The 22,212-nt window shown below is 38.9% G+C and overlaps 1 protein-coding gene and 2 long non-coding RNA genes across 26 annotated transcripts in view; all 3 read left to right on the top strand.

Moving 5' to 3' along the window:
* The first annotated feature begins 1,218 nt into the window (after positions 1 to 1,218).
* Positions 1,219 to 2,164, top strand: LOC138113271 (uncharacterized). The gene is made up of 3 exons (XR_011152069.1): positions 1,219 to 1,300; positions 1,831 to 1,900; positions 2,084 to 2,164. It is a non-coding gene; the product is annotated as an uncharacterized lncRNA (long non-coding RNA).
* A 497-nt stretch (positions 2,165 to 2,661) lies between these two features.
* LOC138113270 (uncharacterized) lies at positions 2,662 to 7,795 on the top strand. The gene is made up of 4 exons (XR_011152068.1): positions 2,662 to 2,891; positions 3,517 to 3,601; positions 6,510 to 6,554; positions 7,623 to 7,795. It is a non-coding gene; the product is annotated as an uncharacterized lncRNA (long non-coding RNA).
* Positions 7,796 to 9,830: 2,035 nt separating this feature from the next.
* The window catches only part of BAZ2B (bromodomain adjacent to zinc finger domain 2B), a 124,400-nt gene continuing 112,018 nt past the window's right edge, over positions 9,831 to 22,212 (top strand). For 19 of the 24 annotated variants that reach the window (XM_069021386.1, XM_069021408.1, XM_069021396.1 and 16 more), the window contains exon 1: positions 10,822 to 10,956. The gene's annotated coding sequence lies outside the window, so the exon portion shown is untranslated. Of the gene's footprint in view, positions 9,932 to 10,821; positions 10,957 to 11,130; positions 11,142 to 11,466; positions 11,541 to 22,212 lie in introns of those variants that run through there. The other 5 variants (XM_069021383.1, XM_069021387.1, XM_069021390.1 and 2 more) reach the window with 4 other exon arrangements.

Here is a 22,212-nt window from a genome sequence, read left to right as displayed (position 1 = left end):
GTACAGGATTATTTCTATAACATATGTTAATTTTCAGTCCTTAGGCCTGCTCAGCTCCATGGATGACTGACATTTAATTAGCTGTCAACTTTGTAGTCCCTTTCAGAAGGATGAATCCTAGATTTTTGTCTATTCAGTTTCCCAAAAAACTTAAACTGATAGAATATGAATCAAAGTTGTCAATTTTCACTGCTCCCCTCCAAAAGTCTGTTCTCTTTCTTTCTGTTTTATAGCTGCCACCCAGAGTTTAGGAAGTCAGATACCTCTTCCTTAGCCATCCAAATCTCTAGTGCCCCAGAGTGTTATTACACGTACGCATCAATATGTAGCTGTCTTTTGTGAGGGTCTGGTACATATAAGCAACCCCGGTACTGTCCTCTGCTGTGGATTTTCAAAAATTCACGAAAGAGGGATATTCGGAATTTTGAGTGGCTGCACTTACTATTCTGCATACATCTTAATATTCATAGGAATGAGATGATCTTTCACTCAAACCATTCTGTGATTTCATATAAATGAAACTACAGAATGTGATGGCAGTTCAAACAGATCAGATTAAAGGGGATCTCATGAACACCAATTCATGCCCACTCAAATTAAGAACACATGGACAGGTGTGGAAGTTTTCATTTCCAGGGCTGACTGCACCAAGCCAGACTTTCAAGACCTAAGCTGTTAGTGCACCAGTTATGCTGGGCTTTCAACTTAGTCCTAGTTGAAATACAACTAATATTTGGACTTGAGAACAAAAAGCCTTATTTCTCAACTTCCTTGTTGTGTGTGAAGCTTAGGCTGGCTAGGCCAAGGAACCTGCACACTCCACCCCCACCCTCATCAACTTATTTTGGTTCCATATACTTCAGTGCACATAGAAGATAGCCAAGAAATCTGTACATGCTGGTGACCTCAAGAGAGGAGATCAAAGTCTCAGACAACTGCAAGAAGTAACTTAACAGCTAATAGTTGTTGCAGTGGCGATACTGTAACACGCCTATATCAAACCAGGAGTCCCGTGGAAAAGAAATATATATATAGACGGATTCTTGATAGATGTTTCAGAGATGTTTATTTCTCCAGCCGCATGGCCGGGCTCTGCCGAGGAACTGCTACGGTCAGGACCCGAGCTCCTTTGCCCGCGCAGGAAACACAAACCAACCAATGGGGAACGAGGCTGAGCAGGGGCAGGGAAACCCCGTGCCTCCCCTCAGGGCTACATGGCGGGGGGGAGGAGACCCCGACAAATAGTAAATACCTCTGGTGTGCTTATAGAACTCACACTTTATGAAAGGACCTCGTATCGGTCAGTAAAATTAGTACTGTTCAGCAGAAGTAGGGCAAAGAAATTAAAACTCAGATTACTTTTGTCAATTCATTTGACTTGAGACAAATCGGTGTAAGTTAGGATGGCTCAGAGAATGGAACTAATATATTTGATACTGGGGAAAATAAAACCCCGTATTTTTAACTGAACTTTTTGGTAGAGTAAATGGAAAAATACTAGTCAAAAATAATGCATAGCTCAAGGTCTAACAGCAGAAGCATACACTTTTGTACTTTCTATGACAGAAAATTAATGCTTGGTAAGAATAGGTTCACAAGTTCAGTGAACTTGTTTACCCTTAGTAAACACCTTTTCTTAATAAATGCCCATGAAGGAAAAGTCAGACTATTGAGGACTTGCTTAATGATAGGTTTCAAATACAACTATGGGAATTCTTTGCTAGCAGTTTCCTTGACGTCCTCTAGATCTCTTGACTGAAGAACTATAAGGATACTATTTAGTTACTTCTTAAAATTGTCTGAGACTTACCTTGATCTTCCTTCTTGCAGTCATCAGCATCTATAGATTTCCTCTCTGCCTTCTGTGTGCACTGAATTATACAGAATGAGATCATTTCAGGTTAGTCTGCAATGGAAAATTGCCTGTTGCTGGCAGTTTGTTCTAACTCTTAAACAATGTTCAACACTGGACAGACAATCTTGATGAACTGCCTCTACCAACACTGACTTTTGACAGATAGTACATCTAGTAGAGATCAAGCCTTTTTAATAATTTTTTGCCATTACTCCAACTTTTCCATAGTGCTTTCACAAAACACAGCCTTTTAAGAAGCAAGTACACCAAATCGCCTGTAAGTCTCACCTTTGAAGAAGAAGAATCCTTGCCAGTGAAGTAGGTGAGAAAATTTAATTGTGCAATAAACCACTCCAGTTGAGCATGAGGTCACCTCCAGTCAAACTTATATGAGCAAAACCCAGCTTCAAGCAGAGCTATAGTTTAATAACCAAGATGGGACTGCTTCAGTCACTCTGCAGCTAGTCTGGGAGCGGGAGCACAAACTCCGTAAGGCAGTGTCTGCTCAGTCTGGGGCCACTTGTCCATGCTGCCTCGCTGGGCAACTGGGCTGTGAGGCCATGGCTGCCCTCGTAGCCGGGCCCCAGTGCAGGCCACCACTACAGGCCATCGTCGCTTCCCTCACGGGACCCCTGCCGCCCACGGCCGCCTAGGTGGCCCACGGAGGCCCGAGGGCGTGCGGAACGGCGCCGGGGACCCGAGGCGCGGTGAGGGCTGGGCCGGCTGCCCGTCCCCTCGTGGCGCCGGGCGGTGACACTCCCGCCGTGCCGTGCGAGCTGCCAGCGGGCCTGGTCCTCAGAGCCGTGAGTGCGCAACTGGGAGCCAGCCTTGGGCTCGGCGGTGATGGAGGCTCTGAGGCGCTCTCTGGCTTGCTGCTTCACCTCTGACGGTATAACGCTGTGAACACTCAGGTCGGCTCCAATGTGTGCGCTGTCTTTAACAGATGGAAATTACAGCCACAGCTGAATGTGGGCCAAGGGCCATTAATATGGTAAAGCCAGAGAAAAGATGCAGGGTCTTGTCATTAACTCTAGAGGTATTCCACTATTTGCCTTTTTTAATTTTATTTTTATTTTTATTTTTATTTTTATTTTATAGCTGTTTAAAGTCTTTCCTAAACTGCTAAAGTACTACAGAAAATGACATTGAATTAAGTATTTATAGCCTGCTAAAAATACTGGGAAAAGCATCGAAGTTATTTTTAACTCTTACACTTCATGAACATATGCAATCTTTTATGAGATGCATAAATGCAGCTGTATTTATATCTGCTGAGTATGAGTTAATGTAGACATTCAAGAGTAGACACTTGGAATGTTTTGGACTTTTTTTTTTTATTTCTCTGTTTATGTTAAAACATAATGACACGAGAAGCATCAAAGCAACCTTTATTGATTTCTATGATCAAAATGTGATCAGAAAACTGAATTTTTAGAAGATAAAATTGGGAGTGACATGCTTAGTTTGAGAATACTATCTACTATAGTCATAAAAAGTTCAAACATGATACACCTTTTCCACTTATTATAATTCTTATGAGCTTTCACAGAAGCACAAGTTAGTTGTTTTACCATACCAGCAAGTGATTTAAGTAAGGCTTTGTCATAGAGATCTCTGGAGTGGATAGTAATGAATTTATGCATTTTAAACTTTCAACACAGGAAGTTAATATAATCTGCAGGAAGAGAAGAAGGGAAAAGGTACAAGAAAGGCCAAGACTCTGGAAGTTTGGAGTTATCAATACACGTATGGCAGCTTTCTACTATTCTAGTTACATCAAATAGCTTTTTCTTACATGTTTTTTTGCCTAAGATATCCCCAAATATACAACAATAAGTGTAGAGTGTTTAGAATTTTCAGTAGTATGGAAAAAGTCCTTGTCACGCTTGCTTTCCTGCAAAGAAATGTTAGTTACTTAGGTACAAAATGGTATAAAATTTCCATACTACATGTTGCAGTCTTTTCAGAAACACTTTTTAAAAATAATCAGGTTCTGATAGTTGGAATAATAATCTCTAGATCCGTAGTTCAGCATTCTGTAGCCCTGAAAGAAGCCTGATCTTTATTTGGGTTATGTTGTGACGTGTGGCAATAATGTTCTGAGGGTTCTAAGATAGTGAAAATAGATGTGACATCAAACAGATGATGCAGAAAATGTGCTCAGATTAAGAAATAATGGATTAGCGAGAGCCTCTGCAGACATGGAGATAGGAAAACTTTTTTTTTTTAATGGCTATAGGATTGCATTCAGGAATACTACTTCTTAACTTTCTGACAAATTGTATTATTATAAATTCCTAGAAAACTAGCAGTTTATGGAATATGTATTTCTTTACCAACATATGCAACTAATCTCAGTACAAAACTATTCCTAAAAAGCTTTTTTCTAAAGTTTGGAAGGTGGAAATTCATAGGATTTAGAATCACAAGCTTATGATTGCAGCTCCTAGTTATGTCTACCTCAATCCTTGTCTATAAAAAAGACATAATCATTACTACTTTTTAAATTTAAGAGTTACTGTTTGTAAGGCAATGAAGAAAGAGCAAGTAGATGTAACTTCTAATAGCCTTTGTATATTTTACCTTTCAATATAGCTCTCATATAGAATAGCATTTATGATGTTAGGGGGGAAATTAAGTATACTAATGGGTTGGTTCTGTTATGCTAAGGACATTCTTGGACATTAGACCCATGTCCTCTGTATTTCCTTCAGTTCGTGGTATTGTTGTGAGAGTCATTATCTTAATGGCTGAAAAGAAGTGTCAGCGCATTTGTCCTCCAGCTTAGCATTTTTGCAGTAATCCTTATTCTGCTTTACTTATTTTCTGGTTTATGGATGCATCCCCAAGGTCTTAAAATATAGAAATGGGATTGTAATGTCTTTTGCAACATTGCAAACACAATAAGGATAGACTAAGAGAAGAACTAGAAGCTGAAGAATCTGAATTGTCTAAGCAAGGCCAGTTTCTGCCTTGAAACTATAGGTTTTGCAAGCATGAGAGATCTTAATTAAATAAAACTTGAACAGGATGTGTCTCTTAAAAAAAAAAAAGGAAAAGAAAAAGCCAGAAACCCTACCACTAAAAAAATCTTTGTTGTGTTACAGTGTTGGTGTTCTGCATTATTCTGTTTTAATATATAAAAATCAACTAGACAATATGTATAAATTTGATGTAGCTTTAAAGGTAGCCAACTGGATGGTGCTTTATGGATAAAAATATTAAGAGTACACTAAAGGCAACATCATTAATAGCCTAAGTGCAACTTGAAAATGTATCTACTGACAAAATAATTTGCCACAGCTCTTTTTGGTGCATACAGCACTATATATGCAGTACTAATATGCTGTGCTTTTAAATTCAGTTCATGGACAATTAACTAAGACTGTGCTGAAATTTTTGCAAGAGTTCTTAATCTGTGTGACCTGGCCAGGTTCCAAGTTGGCTAATTACATAAGATTATTTCCTGCTTAAATATAGTTTAATAAGAGATGCCATCACTTCCTGTCCTAAACTATTGTGTAGTCTTGTCTGCTGTGTAACAGCTGTTGTGTTCCATCCTGAAAGAGCTTCTTTGCACTTGTAGGTGTAATTACTACAGATCTACACTAAATTTTGAGGTAGGCCTTTTTGCATCCTTGTGGTTAAAGAAGCAACAGGAAAAAAACCCCCACACTACATCCTTTGATCAGGGAAAACTAACTTTAGTTTTGGTCGAGAAGAAAAGAGAGCTTTGTAGGCATAAGACAATTAACCAAGTTATTACGTAAGGTATTTTGTAGACTTATTATAGGGAAGGGAAAATGCCAAATATGCCTAAATAGCAGAATGCCAAATATGCCTAAATAGCAAAAAGCATCCATTTTTTGGAAGAAGATAAAAATTAACTGAATTTGCAAGTTAGTATTGCCTTGCATTAGTTCTTCTAAAACGCTTAGGGGAAAAATGATACAAAAGTAATCCTTGATTCTTTTGGTTTAATGTATGTCTTTTGGTCACTTTAATTTGCAAAGATTTTGATAGAACAATGTGAGCTGTCGTGGTAATCAAAGATTTTCAGTACCTTATCTGCTAATATTGCTATCGGTGAGGTTGGTGCTTTTCCAGTCAAATAAAAAAAATGTAATCTAAGTCTTTTTTAATGTAGAGGTAATTTATTGCCTGACTGTAGCATTTAAAATGACCTTGTTTTTCATTCATTCCAAGGGTAAATATAACATCCTGGATATATGTCCCAAACAACTTGCAGTTGAAAGCACCCTCATACTTAAAATCCAACATTGGTTCTGAGTAGAAGAGAGAGCCAGATATTTTAACTGTAAAATTTAACAGGAGTACCAGTACAGAAGGGACCTAGTGAAGAACATTCTTTTATGTCTCTACTTGCAAAGGGTTAATATTTTAATTGTTTCGATTGAACTGGCATTTCTCACCTTCAGAGATTTAATTGGTTAATAAAAAGACTTCTTCATCATAGACATGAAAGAAATGCTGGAGGAGCTATGGAAGGCAAGGTTGGGGTATGAGATACTGCTAAAATGGGATTGGCAAAACAAATCATAGATTTCTCTATCTTTTATGATGAATAGAAGTATCCTTTAACAATTTAGGAGTGAAGGGAAATAACGCATAGCTGCTTTCACCTCTTTCACAGTGAGATCTGTTGTAAGAAGAGTGCACTTTCTATGAAGTTTATTTGGTAAGTTGTCTGCAATATGAGCTGATGCAAAAACTCCTTAGGAAAGATTTCTAGGCTTTTATAGAATGTGTGAAGTCTAGATTCTTGCAGTCTAGATTCTTTCCCATCCTTCAGAGGTTCTTATTTTGGTTCTTCAAGTCTGAATTTTCTGCAAACCAGTTATGGCTGCTCTGGGGATTAATTTAGTTCAGCACCTTCGCAAAACTTTAAAAGAAAATTTACCTACATACTGATTTTCAATAATTGCACAGCATTTCTTAATGAAAGCAACTTTGTGGTGAACACATTGATCCAACTGCAAAACTATTTTATTCATTTTATACTTTTTATAAACTTATTTATGCTTTTAAGCATTCCTAGGCCTTTTGTACCTTGACCCTCATTCATTGGAGTGAAGAGAAGTAGATACTCATTTGACCACTCCAGGATGGCATAATAAAACCACATGTATAAGAGCATACAGCCAGGAGTACTTAGACATGTTAAATTTTTTAAATAGCTGTCAGAGAGCGGTAGCATACCCTCTGCAAATGCTGACAAGTATCTGTGATGACAATAAACCTCCTAAACACAGAGCAAATTCAGCAAAAAGGTTTTGCAATGTTTTTGAATGTAATGTTTTAAAAAACAAATTGCACATCTCAGTTGAGTGATATATTCAGGTTCTTATGAAAAAGAATATTTTAATTTTTTTAATTAATAGGATTCATTAAATGCTAACTATTTCTACCCTTCCTCAGGGGAAGGACTAGCCCTACTAGCCTTGTAAAAATTTTGTTATTTTTGATTGTTGGTAACTTCCTGCTGGTCCTTACACTGTGACCAATCCGTTTTAATATGTCTTATGATAATAAAATGCATGCTTTGCAAATATTGCACAGGACACCTGTTAACAGAAGTATATAATATAGTTTCTGGTCCCTAGTGAATACCGCATAGCCTTTTAAAATACTTTCAAAGACTTTTTGTTTGTTTAGTTGTATAAGAAGGTCTGTCTAGAACAGATCATGTTACAAGATCAGAGTTTGGAAATGTTGTGTGAGTTTTAACTTTAGTGTTGCCCCACAGACAGCTGTATTGCTACAAATGAAGGGCTGTAAACCTGTGCTGATAGCCTGTGAGTGGAGGTGCAGAACAGAGAAACCTTTTAAACGGGCTGTGCCTTTGGAGAGATTACAGTGAACTCTACCTCTGCAGTCCCACAAGAATTTTGGATTTGACCTTCCAGACATTTATGTATGGTATGTAAATGGCCCTAGTAACATCAGTGTAATTGTTCAAATGTTAGGTTACATGTCTGTAAATACGGTGCTTATTTTATTCTGTTTTCTCCCAGTTCAGCAGTTAAGACTATGAATGCATTGGTGCGTGCAGCTAGTTAAAAATATATATAATGATAGGGTCAAAAAGCATAGCAGAAAATATTAAGGGAACTACAAAACTCTGGCATGGTATATTTTTTAAAATGGTATTTATGCCGGAAGCCTGAAAAGAATGAGAAGGCTAACTGTATGTGTAATTAATTCATCATGAATAGGAAGCAAAAGAAAAAAGAATCCTGTTTTTGTAGTATATGTGCTGCAGTTTGAATTTGCATTTTTTAAAATTGAAAATTACGGCTTTAATATTGCCTAAGGGAGAACAGCCAAATTTGAAAGCTAGGGACCTTTCTGATGTAATAGTTAATCACTTTAAATGCATCAGTAGGATCCACTAACAACAGCTTCTGTTGAATAAGCATATTAAAACAAAGGAATTGTAAATATGTTTTTAAAACCTTAGTAAGTTTTGCAGTAGTAAAACTGATTTGTTTGTGACTAGTGGAAAAACTGTAACTTTTAAAACATATTTTGGTGTAGACTATAAAATACTATATAGCTACCTAAAACTATATTAGTGACTGAAAGCCAAATTAATATTCAGTACAGTGAGAAAGATATTGTTCCTATTTTGAGGACAAATATAACCCAGTGGTATAAATTTGGATGGTTGACTGAACTTTGAGAAGAGAAATATGTGTTGGGACCTGCGGTTCTGTGCTCACATTGATTAAATTCTGTCCTGCTGAGCATTACAGAAAACAAAGATTACATAACATTGTCCAAACACACACACTTTTATTTGTCACAAGATACTATAATTCCTCTTACTAACAACAAAAAAACATATTTAGAAAGGTTATTTAGAGAGGTTGTAATAATAATGCATACTAGAATTTCTTTTAAAGCAATTATTACAAGCAGCAATATTAAGCATGCACCAAACAGCCAGTAAATTTTATAGTGAATTATCTGAATCCATTGTTTGTTTCCCCTTACAAAATTCTGTTATCTCATGAGTGACAGAGCTGTTGTATTGCAAAATGTGTGAGCTTTTGATGGATAACATTCTGAGCAAAGCAGCTGTTTATTGTATCTATACTCGTTCTTACCCCACACTCTTTTTTTAAGACCATTATTAGTAAGTTTTGAGGTTAGAGAGGTACTGACCCAATCAAACATGTACAGAGCTCAGCCTCTGAGTTAATTAAATGTGGGTTAATAACATATTATAAGGAAATCATTGTCCTTATTACAGTTATTAGGTAGTTAGTCAAATTATAGCTTCAAAGGAATGCAGAGCATGGAGAATTTGGGACTAAATTATGCATTTGAACCTTAGGCCAGCTTTTACTGTTGAGGCAGTTTGCTGCTAAAAGAAATTGTGTGTCATTGAAATTAAATGCCTTTCTGGGGATGGAAGCTTCCATTTTTTAATGAAATTACTGAGTGTGGTGTAGTGAAATGATTAAAATCTGTATTCCGGGAATGTGGTGGACAAAAAAAAATCAATAAATGCTAGGAAACCTTTGCTGCTGGATGTGAATCCTTGGAATGAAATAGCCTGGTACAAAAATAATACTTAAAAACATATCAGCACATTAATGTATTTAGCGTGAGTCTCACGAGACATCATCTTCACTAATTTTTAGCATAAATTTTACTGTGTAATGAGAAGCTTTCTTTTCTCATATCCGTATTAGGCAGTGTTTTTGCCCTTCCCCCAATGTTCCTGCATTGCAATCATTGTGCTTGCACTTATTATGTTACAAATGACCGAGGTAAGGCTGACATTCTCGTTGCATGCAAAAAGAGCTAGCCTGCCAGGCCTTTTTTTTTTTTTCCCTAATGAAGCAGCTTTGTGAAATCTCCCCATGTGTTAATACTAATGAAGATCCTCCAGCACAATTAAAATCGCAGCCAGTGGCTGAAGAGGAATCAGAAGACAATGGCATCTTTCTACATGTGCATATTTCCTTATGCGTAGATCGACTTTATTTAGAAATATTGTTGATTTTTAAAATGCTTATATGTAGTATTTAACAAGGTTAACAAGCTGTACGTATTCTTGAATTCTGCGAGTATGTTTTTACCAGCTCATACTGAAATCACTTAGATTTTCTTCTTTGCACTGTGGTGTGACTTCATAGTGTTATGGTTTGTAGGGAGCAGTCCTTTGGCTTTTGCTGTGTACTTTAACCCTGCTTGAGTTTGAGACTATGCCAAAGAAAGAAGGGAAAAAAAAAAAAAAAGGAGGATACCATGTGTGTAGTGTGAAGGGTTGGTATAGGGAAGCCCAGCTTTTCGTTTTCTACAAATAATCTCTATGGGTTGTTTCAGGAAAGGCGAGAACATTGGTATTTAAAAGATGTATTTTTTATTCTAATTCTTGTGTCAATAGCTGGTGAATGTTACTATTTCCCCTTGATTTTAATTTAATTCCGCCACCCTTGTTGCCTGCTTTACTTGAATTTATCTAGTACTTCAAGAACGTAAAAGTTGGCCGTTGCTTCTTTAAAATGTCTCCTCTTTTAGAAGTGGATCGCCTTTTTTTTTTCGTAGACGGCAGTTGTTTAGACTACAGATTCTATTGTTGCTTTATTAATTTTTTTTTTTAACCTGAACTTAATCTGTAGGTTCTTAAAGTGGGCAACTTTGTTTCTCCCTCGACCGATAAAGTCATCATTAAAAAATGACCCAGCGCCGACTGGAACTTTCTGTCGCCGTCTAAAGAACGTGGGCTGTTCAGAACTTTTCTTAAGCCGAGGGTGGACGTGGGGCGCGGGCACCGTTCCTGCAGTGAAATCCACAATTCCGCCGCCAGCATTGTGGGGGCCGCCGGCGGTGACGTCACCGGGGGCGCGGGGTCCACGACCCCCTCCAGGGTCCCGCCGGCTGGGGGTGGCCGCCGTGCGCGCCGCCGCCCGCGCGCGCCCCCGCCCCCTCCGCGCGCTGCGCGCGGCTCCGGGGAGCGCCGGGAAGGGCCGGCCCGGCGCGCGCCGCCCGCACCGCTCCGCGGAGGGGAGAGAGCGGGAGAGTGAGAGCCGCGCACCCCGCGCACCGAGCGGCGGAGCTTCTCCCAGGTGAGTGGCTGGGGTGGGATGGCGTTCTGCCGCGCCGGAGCTCCCGAGCCCGGGTAGCGCCCGCCTCGCCGGCCGCGTCCCCGCCGGTGCGTATCGCCCCTTTGTTGTGTGGGCCGAGCGCGAGTCCCGCTGCGGGGCCCTGCCCGGACAGGGCTGCGGGCGGGAGGCAGAGTGGCTGCGTAGAGGTGAGTCCCGTGGAAGGGCCGGGGCCGGTGTGCCTGCAGACGGGACGGCCGTGTTCCGAGAGATTTTAAACTTTACTCATGGCCGCACGCCCCTGCCTTGGCCGGGCGGCGCCGGTCACGTCTCTGCCGACGGACGCCCGCAGCCTCCGGGGCGGCGCGGCAGCTGCTAGCGGCCACCGGGCGGCTCTTTTGTGTGGCGCTGTGTACGCTCCGCTCCCGGCGGCCCTCCCGCCCCGTTCCCCTCTTGGCGGCGGGCGCTGCCCCGCTCCCCTCGGTCGGGGCTGTCAGGGCGGGCGCGAGGCGGGGCCGCGCGGAGCGGCCGCGGAGCAGCGGCCGGAGCACGCGCAGCCCCTCCGCGGGCGGCCCCCGGCCCCGCGTAGCCCCCGCTCCCGAGCGCGGGTGAGTAGGCGCTCCCTCTCTCCCTCCTTCCCTTCCGCGCGGTGCGGGGCGCGGCGCGGGCCGGGAGCGGGCGCCGCTCCGCACACCCGGCTCGCTGCGGGTCCCTCTGTCCGCGGCTTTATACGTGTCCCGTCCTTGTAAAGAGAAACAAGCAGCTGCAGCGCTGGGCCGAGTTGTTGAAATTTATCCCTTTGTGTATATTACAATATCCTCCATTTTTCTGCCCTCCAAACAACAAGCCTTTCGCCATCTTGGGCAAATTTTTATTCCAAAGTCTGACCGTCTCTTCTAGGAGGGAATGAGTAGAAAACCTGAAAGCGCTTCTGGATGAGCATCAAAGTTTAGGAGATGTTACAGGGACAGATAGTGACGTCATGTAAAGTTTAAGGGGATTTTTGTCCAAGACTCTGTGCTTTCCCGTAGAATTCCTGGTCTAACGTGTTGTAAACCGCACTTTAAAAGAGAGGTTCCTAGTTGAGCGTGCACGTACAGGGGACATTGTGAATATGCTTCTTTATTGGTGTCTGGTTTCATAACAGGAAAACAATCGTGCTTTTGGGTTATTCCTTCCCCTCCCCCCCCCCCCCCCCCTTTTTTTTTTTCTGCCCTGGCCTTAGTATTTAATATGTAATGCTAACTGTTCGGTTATTTAAAAAAACGTTCTGAAGTTACTATGTTAAATAACAAATTATCTCGAGATCTGCATTGTTTTTGTTTATGGCAAGTAGTAATCTGATGTGAAGTTTACATGAAACACTGGGTACAGGATCTTCCCTGAGAAATAAACAGTGTCTTCTTGGCATGAGGAACATGGCAATACAGACCTCCATTTTTAAATGACAAACTTGGAGGTATGTTTGGAAGCAACAAACTTATTAAGCTGCATTATTAAAAGGCTCCTTCTGGAAAGTACCTATAAATATTGCATGTCGTTTGGGTTATGTTCCAGGTGCTGTATAATGTGTATGGCTAAACGTAGTAACTATACTAAACTCATTGAAAGAACCAACCCCACAACAACCCCTTACCCAAAACCCAACAACAAATCTCTTTTCCTCTGACTACAAGTTTTGTATCAGCTGCTGTGAAAGGGAGAACAATAAAAGGTACTGTTCTGTTAATTTGGTTCTCAATTGATTTTTTTTTTTTAGTCTCATGAAAGTTTTTCTGGTTGCATAACTTAGTGAAACATGGTGTACTTGATAAGGAATACTTGTAGGTAGAGTTCTGTTTTTCCATTCTTCTTTCTATGCTTGTTTGACTTGCTGCATATTTAAAGTTGCACTATGGAGAACATGAAACTACTTGTATTTAATTTGCATTTTCTTTGTCTCCAGGATTGGGAAAAATATTGACAACAGTTAACTTAACAGAAACTAATAGGAATAGCTGTTTGTGCATGAAGACTTTCTTTCTATCCAAGTCAGTATTGAATGCTGTACTTAAAGCAGCCTTAAGGTTATGTTAGAACAAAAGTCAGATGCTTACTTTATTTTTCTTTCCTAAACACATCAGAAAATGTGGTTGGATTTGCTGTTTGCTATCTGTGTGAATGCTGAGTAAATGAAAACATTTAAATAGTTGAAAGCACGTACAACAGGTGATTCTAAATTATAAATGCAGTGAAGGTGTAGAAGATTGGGTAGGTTATAAATGGTGAGCAACAGAGGATAAGTAGTTTCCAAAAATGGCGGTACAGCTTTGACATCTCATAATAAACTACATATGTGTTTTTGTCAAAATGCTGCAAAATCAATAAACTTCATAATGTTAAGAAAATGGTAGCCAAGGTAATTTTTGTAAAGTATATGTAGAGAAGGCACTAGGAATTGTTCAGGAATCTTCAGTATTCAAGAAATTCTATGTTCACTCCAAGCAGGTGATGCTTGTGTAATCATAGATCGTACCAATTCCTGTAAGCAAGGGTAGTATTCAAATCATGTTATGATGAAGTTGTTGATAAACAGAACTCTTTGGAGAGTAAAAAGTATTTCTTCAGAGGATCAGGTATTGTTTCCTTTTCGTTCCTGATCCAAAGTCTGTTCTGGATGGCACAGTATAAGGTTTTGTGACTATTATGTATTGAAAATAAACTGGAATTCTGATACCTTGTTCTAGTTCCACCCAGGACAGGGTTGATTTTTGCAGTAGCCAAGAGGGGCATGGCCAGGACCCAGTAGTTCTGGCCACCTTACCCCTGTCAGTTGGGGGTGGGAAAGGCAGGCAAGGCACTCTCTTCTTTTTGGGGAGAGAAGGGCTCTCTTCCAAGTGAACCTAGGGTATTGTTGTTTCCGTGTGAATCTTTGGACTCTTTTTTGTACTATCATTGGTATTGTTGCTATTACTATTCATTTTCTTATCTCATTGCTGTTTCCGGTAAATGCTCCCTGTCTCAGCCTGTGACCTTTACCTTTTGTGCCTCCAATTCTCCTCTCCATCCTGAAGAAGGGGTGGGAGTGAATGAGCAGCACATGGTTTCAGTGGGAGCACTGAACTGGGGAATATCATCCCTAAACCATGACATACTGGTATTTCTCATACAAATTATTTTCTTAAACTAAATTCTGATGTGCTTGGTTCCTTACAGGTTTGTGTTCCCACAAAAAGGTTATTGTTTTTAAGATTATTGTAGGTGGTCAATACCATTATAAAATTTTTTTGAGTAGTGTGAGAGGAAAGGTAACTAAATACATACTTCATACCTTTTGGTGAAAAATACTTGATTTTCTTGAACGTGTAATAAAATGTTTTGCATTTTCAAAAGATAAACTAGCAATATCTTTATATCATGGAGGGAAAAAGCATTGCTTGATGACTTCTATATGTTTCTTTAACCTTTATATTGACCTTATGTTAAGAAGAAAGTTCTACAAGACTGATTTTTTTTTTGTCTTTTTTGAGAGACATTTAAAATGCAAATAAGAAGGTAATAGAAGCCTTTCCTTATAGGTCCTGTTGCCCTTTTTCATGTTTTCTTTGTTTGCATGTTTATTGCAGAATTGCAGTGTAAAGGAGCAGATGTTTTGCAAAACATCCTGATGTGTTGCTTTTTCTTATGGGAGTGCATAACTGTTCGTTCTGATGCATCGATTTGACAGCCGGTTGATTTCATGAAACTGCTAAGAAGCCGTTAGTGGTGTCATTGAATTCAAGTAGAACAGTCCCTCCCAGCTTGAACTGCAATTGTTAAGGTCTTTGTTGCTACTTTTCTATTCCTGTGCAAGACTTGGAATATCAGAGTTGCAAATAAAAAGAAGCTTGTGCACCCAGTCTCACATCCCAGAATGAGAGAAAGGACTACCTAACTGCTGTTAGTTCTATAATTTTCTTATAATGGCGTATTTGGGAATAGGAGATCTTGACTGTTGGGAGGTACAACCAACAATGCAGTTTCCTACACCCTTCCTCCCCTCTCTCCCTCCGGTACATTAAGAGTTTCACTGTATGAACACTCTGTGTTCACATCCCTTCACTGTGATCTGTCTCCCAGACTCTAATGTATAGGTATCTTCAAATAAAACTAAGTAGTGTAACTAATGGTGGATTTTTTTTTAATAAACAGACTATTCCAATAGAGTACATAAGAGTGGTACTTAGTGTTCTCATCACTTAGATAATTTGGTCCAAGGAAGATTCCCACAGTCTACCAGTTTTCTCCCAAGTGTGGTTCAACCTTTGAGTTAATTTAGTTTTACTACAGTATATTCAGTAAATTATGTCATACCAGATTATAGACTGGTTTGTGATTGTTAATTGCCACCACAAGAAACACTGAAACAGTTGTCGAGGTTAGCAGTGATTTTTGTGATTCTTTGATAATTTACAACATTCTGAATGTAGACAAAATGTAGTAAGTATATGTTGGTCAATGTATTTTATAGAAACAAGAAGTTTGTATTGAAGAACATTATGCAGTATTCGGAATTTAGGTACAGGTGATCTTCCCCACTGCATCACAGAAGGAAATGAAGCATCCTTTTAACATCTATGCGTCAAAAATTTTTTTTGTTATACTACTACTTTCTTACTTTAAAACCATTTTTATTGTAAATAGCAACAAAAAAAATCAACAAGAAACCACCAAAAGATTTGTGTTAGGAAAATAGTAGCTTCACATTAATTTTTTAGTTTGTCTTTCTTAGGACTTTATGTAAAGGCGAGACAGTATTAGTTTCACTGTTACAGAGATAAGGACTCCGAAAGGGTTTTGTCTTTTGCCAACATCACAAGGTGGTAGGGGATGAAAAAAGAGCTGTCTTCACTGACTTTAATCTGTAGTGTGCTGGGTAGTTGTTTCCTTGAAAACGGAAATGCGTGGTTTGTTATTCCACAGAGTAATTGCTATGGTAGGTAGGGTAGGTAAGCAGAATGCACGTAGTCATTAAACAAAACTGGGACCATGTATTCATTCAGCCTCTTCAGAACGGCCAGGCAAGATGCAGTATTTTGCCATTATTTTATTTCTTAATTGTACAATTTTAAGTGGAAAAAAGGTATGTAGAACATACAATCCAGTTAGCGCACAGTTTCACCTATTAGCTGTGTTAAGTTCTTATCCAAGTTCTTTAGTGTTTAAGCTCTTTACTGTCCTAAATTTACCATTATGTAGTGCCATGGTCTTGAGCCATTCCTTAAATAGAAAAAAACAAATATACTTTATTAAAGTCCAAGACAGAACTTCCTTTGAGATTTAAATGGAAATAAGTAATAAAAATAAAAGTAATAATTTTATGGTATCAATTAGATTTTTATTTCATTTTTGGGGGAGGAGAAACTGTGATTTATTTTATTGCGATACTAGCATTTCATGAGACACTAGGTGAAAGAAACACTCTTGGAGCGTGAGGAAGTCTTAACGCTTGTTTCAATTTCTTTTAATGTAGCAACAAGGAACAAAGGATACAAGGGTTTTCCCGGCTTAGTTTAACAGAATTAATTTATGAATTTGACAGAATTCCTAATACCAGTTCCTTCTCTTTTTATGTGAATATCTTTCAGATCACTGGAAAAAAGACCGATATATCAAAACAAGTATGCATTTTGAAACCTTGCTTAGTGACAGATGATCTTTCAAACATAGTCTCTGAAAGTATGGACTTAAGAAAAGGTGTGCTGGGCTTCTCAGTGTCTGTATGATACATGTTGCCTTTAATGTGAATTCTCTCCCTTTACCTTGCTACTCACACCCTTTAGGGCCTCCTGAGTGTCTTGTTTACTGTATGTAAAGGACGTAAGACCCCTTTCACTTGATGTAGGTCAGGCATTGTAAAGAGCTGAATGAGTTAAGCCTTGGTAGTTTGCAAAAAGAGATTGCATAGATTTTTCTAGCTGCTGAGGGAGGAATCACTCAAAATCTTAAAATTCAAACTACTAAAAATGTACAGAAAAACTACCTGAAAAATTATTCTACCTGATGGACTCTTTACATTAGTAATGGTCCCACTGAAATCAGTGGGACTGCTAAGTTTAAGTATTTCTCACGGGTAATGTTTGCAGTATAAAGCCCTGGGAAAAAAGGTAAACTTAAAAATAATACAGTGACCGTCAGAAAATGCTGTTGACTTTTTGGAGCTTCACACAGAACTTAGTTCTGCTCTGGAATTGTTGGAAAGAATAATGACTTTTCATTTTTTGAATAATGGTGAACCCTACCAGTGTATTCTTATTCCTGTAAATTACAGGAAGTGTAGGGTAGATTTTCTTCAGAGTATTTAATACAGTGATTTAAAAGCAGAAAATAATCTGCCTAGCTGTTCTTGAGCTTGAACCTCAGTCCTAAGTCTGTTGGATGAGAAGCTAAAACCTTGAAATCTTCTAGAGAGTATTTTTTCTTCACTGAGTACATAGATAATGTTTTTGGATTGGGACCCTATTTATTAATTGATTTGTGTTAATGAATTAATGTTTTTCGAATGCTGAAAGTTTCTTTAATAAGCAATTCAGTGCATTTACCAGATACCTATTTTAGAAGTGATGTGTAGTATCCAAGTATAATTAGCAAAATAATCCCAGAACACCTTCCTCAGCCCACAGTCTTTCTACAACAGGAAGCCAGTTGGACAAAAATTATTGCTGTGGTCTGTCAGTGCACAGGGACATAATTGTGTGGATTTTGCCCTGTTTTTTGTTCTTGCACTTTTCCACAAGCATGCACTCATTAATCAAAGACACTGTACTGCTGAGGGCAGAGAGGTTCATCAAACTGGCAGCTAGTTTGGTGTAAAGAACAGCGTGCTGAAGCTCTTAACGTGCTAGGACATAAATAAATTGTAGGTCTTTGTATGCAAACCCTGGAGGTTAATACTGTATAATTCAGTGTCCTGTCTTTGTTTTTATGATTGATGTTTTTAAATGTTTGAAGCTTGATGCGAGTCTTCAAGCAGGTCAGAGCGGACTGGCTGATTGGCTGAAGCAAAAGCTTGGCAAAAGGGCTTGCGTGTATGCTTTTGGCTTGGAGATCATTGTTGTATTGCCTGAGCTGTTGTAGGAGAGTTCTAAAGACTGACAACCCTTTCTGTACTAATGGACTTAGTGATGAAATGCCCATAGTTTGGTCCTATTTGTTCCAAAGTTATTGCTGTTCGTATCCTTAACGGAACTAACATGTGGAACAAGCAAAATAAACTATTAGGATTTCCCTGTAAAAAAGGTGCTGTGATTTGGCTTTAACATGCCTTGGCTGCATATTCATAATTTAAGAACAGCTGGTTACAGCAAGTATGTAGTCATTTGCAAGCTATTATAAACCATTCTACTCACACATGGAGACTTGAGCTCGTGCTTGAGCTCTTTTTTTATTGATCTACCTGCATTTGAAATCTGGTCGCTGCAGCCACAGAGGCCCTTCATTTTAGCTGTGCTTGCATCACAGAACAACCTCAGTATTAAATACTTATTTTTAACTAAATGCTGAATAAAATGTTAAACTGAGCTTCTAAGAAACAAGGTGTAAGGGTGAGCAGTGGCATACATCTGAAATATGAAATCTTGTTATGTAAAGACTAAAAAAGCGACATCAGCCAAGCTTTGTAGTCCTTTTGTAACATTTGTTGTTCTGAAGAAGAAATCCTTGTTAGATTTACCCAATGTTGCCTTGCTAACATTGTAGTTGCTGAAGTTTGTGGTTTTCATCCATTGTATATTCAGTGCTTTTGGAGGGACACGAAGGAGTATAAAATGTGATTGTATTACACAAAATGAAGGTGTAGTAAAACAGAAGTGAGTAGCCTTGTTGAGTAGCCCATGGAGGAAAATAATGGATGTATTAGGAATGACTGTACTCTTACAAAGGTATGTGTTTCTATCATTATAAAGTGAAAGGTACATACTTAGAAATATTAGTTATTAATGTAGATAAGCTGTGATGTAAGGTTGATCTGCCCCCCTTCAGTTTCGTTGTTTAGTTAGAACTCAAGCTTATATAGAAAAGTTTGATAACTTTTCTGTATTTTTGTTTGCCCTAGTGACTGGAACTTTTATAAGGAGTAATATATTTTTCACTACAAAAGTCAGTTTTCCTAACATCCTTAGTTCTTGCGGGAATAAAAGGGAGCCCAAAATTTCTGCCCTCCATACATCTTTTGATCCAATATGTTGTAAGTTACTAACTTGTAACCTGGCACGTAAATAGAAAGTATTGCTGAGGAAAGTTGTAAATAAATTCTTACTTCGTGTGTATGGATCCAGGAAAATGGGAAGCCTTTGAGGGAGTTTTCTTACTATGTTAGCAAGATAGAAATATCAAACATACGTGCCTGAAAGAGTCTAGTTTTTCAAGATGTATCAGTTGATTTAATAGAAGATGTTATCACTCTTTACAGCTCTGGTCTTGTCTGAGTAGTTATAGCAATTGAAAAAAGGATAAACTGTGAGAAATACAAAACAGTATTTTTCCATTGCGTCTCTGATAATTTTTCTTCCTTAGAGTTACCCTTAGCACCTCACTGCTTCTTTTCAATATTGAAGAAAGAGCTAGATCAGAGAGAACCATTGAGACTACAGATGTGTGGTTTAGGAGAAAAGTGAGGTGGAAGAGTGCTCAGTAGGTCCCTGGGGGACCCAACCTCTACAACAGTTGTAGTGCCAGAAACAATTTCTTTATAGCACGATTGTAGAAGCTTTCGAAGCAGCAAGGAGAATTCCTGTTTGGGTTGTTTTAGTTAGGAAGTCTAATATTAGAAACAATAGACACTCCCATTTTTTCTCTTTCAGTGAAATTGCCTTAGACAGGAGTCTAAAGAAGTAAATTGTTAAGGGTCTGGAGGGGAAGTCATGTGAAGAATGGCGGAGGTCACTTGGTTTGTTCTGGCTGGAGAAAAGGAGACTGAGGGGAGACCTCATTGGGGTCTATAGCTTCCTCATGTAGGGAAGCGAAGGGGCAGCTCTATTTTCTGCTCTCTGTGATCAGGGACAGGACCCGAGGGAATGGCTGGAGCTGTGTCAGGGGTGGGTTTAGGTGAATATCAGGAAAAGGTTCTTCCCCCAGAGGGTGGTGGGGCACTGGACAGGCCCCCCAAGGAATAGTCACAGCCCCAAGGCTGCCAGAGCTCCAGGACTGTTTGGACAATGGTGGAATTGTTGGGGTATCCTGGGCAGGGCCGGGGTTGAATTCCATGATCCTTGTGGGTCTCTTTCAGTGCAGGATATTCTGATTTTAGGTGATTACACATCCACCCTCCTCTTAGTAATCACTGACACATGGTTAACAGCAGACAGTGATTGAATTTTTTTCACTGCATTGTCAACAGAGACCATGTTAAAAAGCTACTGTCCCAAAGAAAGTGTGAGAAATGGGAAGAAAGTTGAGATCCCAAGTCTTGACTAAAGGCAGTGAAATACTGTGGATTACTGAAAAAAATCACAGCAATACATTCCAACAATTACTATTTTTCTGGCCGCTTAGTAGAGAGTGCACTTGGATTTAGTCATACCTTAAATGTAGTGGAGAGGGATTTGGAGGACAGGGTTTTAGAATGGGTGTATATTTGAACATTTGAACACAAAACAGGTATGCCCCATTTTGATGACATACTGTAGTCCTTCTGTTTGGTGTTTTTCATGTCTTTTTTGTTTGTTTTAACTTGCCAACGACTTGCCAAATAAAAAATATACTGAAGAGTTTGTACAGTTTGCATGTAAGAGTGTTCAGAGGAGTAAATTTCAGAAAAGAGAAAAAATGCATATGGAAAGACTATATTACTAAAATGACAACAAACTTAGTAAGGGTCCTTTATTGTTTGGCATTTAACTGTGATATTAGCACTATATTTTTCTGCAGTTCTTTTCTAAAAGTGCTTTTCAGGCCTGATTTTCCCCCTTTAAGGCTTAAGAGGTATAGCAAGTTGTCTTCATGGAACTAAATGTATTTTTGAACAAGAGTGGGACGTATTGATTCCATAGTTGAGCCTTATCCAGAGGGTTAGTTTTGAACTAGTTTTTTATGATTTGCAAAAAGAAGTGTGTTCATTGTACAAGGAAACAGTCAAAGTGCATGCGGGGAAGGAACTCGCTCTCACTTTAGGTTAAAACTAATGTTAAGTGCACCAGTAAGTGCAGTCAGTTATAAAATGCCCTTTTTTCACCTGGTGTTAGGAACTGAAAGGAACAGATTATGCTAGGTCATTTTCCTTTTTTTTTGTAGGTGAGAAAGATACAGAGCAGCTTGAAACACTTGGCCTGTTTTTTGGGAGATCTTTTGTCTATGTCAACCTGTTTCTGATTGTCACTGAGGTAAATTTATAGTCTTTTGACTCTTGCAGATGCCAGTAAATTTTCAGTGTTAGCAGTTAAGGTGTTATAGATATACAGCATATTGCAAAGTTTATTGTGTTGATGTAAGTGGTTTATACAGAGCAGTGTTTAAATGTAGCCTGCAGTCTTTTTGTGGTCATGGAAATGAATTGCGTGTTCTGAGACATCCGTAAATAGTGTAAAGACTTTATGTTAAAACAGGCATGTAGCAGGGACAATCACTTTTTAAAGATTTCTTGGCATCTAAATGCTTAATTTTTGTAATTGTGGTCATTTTTGTATCTTGCAATGTGTTTGAAATAAATAGACAAGCAATCATCTTAAGGAATGATTTGTATTATGTGTTCTAGGGGACTTTGAAATGCATTGGGATCTCTTGGTAAAGCTGAGTTACTTTTTTTGCTTCATACATTGACCTCAACAGAACTGGCCTGCATTATATTAATTTTGAGAAAACTTGGACTGAGGGAAGGGTTCATTCTTCAATATTTGTTGTCTCTGTTGCTTCCAGCAGCATAGACAATAATATAGATGGTTTGAGTGCTAGGAGATAGGTAGGTGATGTGTATAATTCTTCATGTTAATTACATTCTATTTAACGTAAACACAGAATCTTATTCTTTACTTAGCAGCCCATTACAAATGTTGGTTTCAAAATACATAAATTGAGCGATTTATAAATCAATATATAATTTGCAGTTTTCTGTAAAAGTTAGCTTTCATTTTAATGAGCTATTTGAGTGTCAGATTTTCAGTCTGATTCCTTATAATAGTAATTTTAGATTTTTTAGAAGAATGTCATATGCTACCTTATGGGAGAGACCCATGACAGAGAAGGCAATCCAGAAACAGTAAATCGGAATTGTTGGCCAAAAATAGCGCTGCAAGTTGTAATACATTAAGTGAAAACTGTTCGTTGTGG

The sequence above is a fragment of the Aphelocoma coerulescens genome, chromosome 7, assembly GCF_041296385.1.
Source record: "Aphelocoma coerulescens isolate FSJ_1873_10779 chromosome 7, UR_Acoe_1.0, whole genome shotgun sequence".
Classification (NCBI taxonomy): Eukaryota; Metazoa; Chordata; class Aves; order Passeriformes; family Corvidae; genus Aphelocoma; species Aphelocoma coerulescens.
The sequence above is the reverse complement of the archived record's forward strand: the minus strand, read 5'-3'. Positions and strand labels throughout refer to the sequence as shown.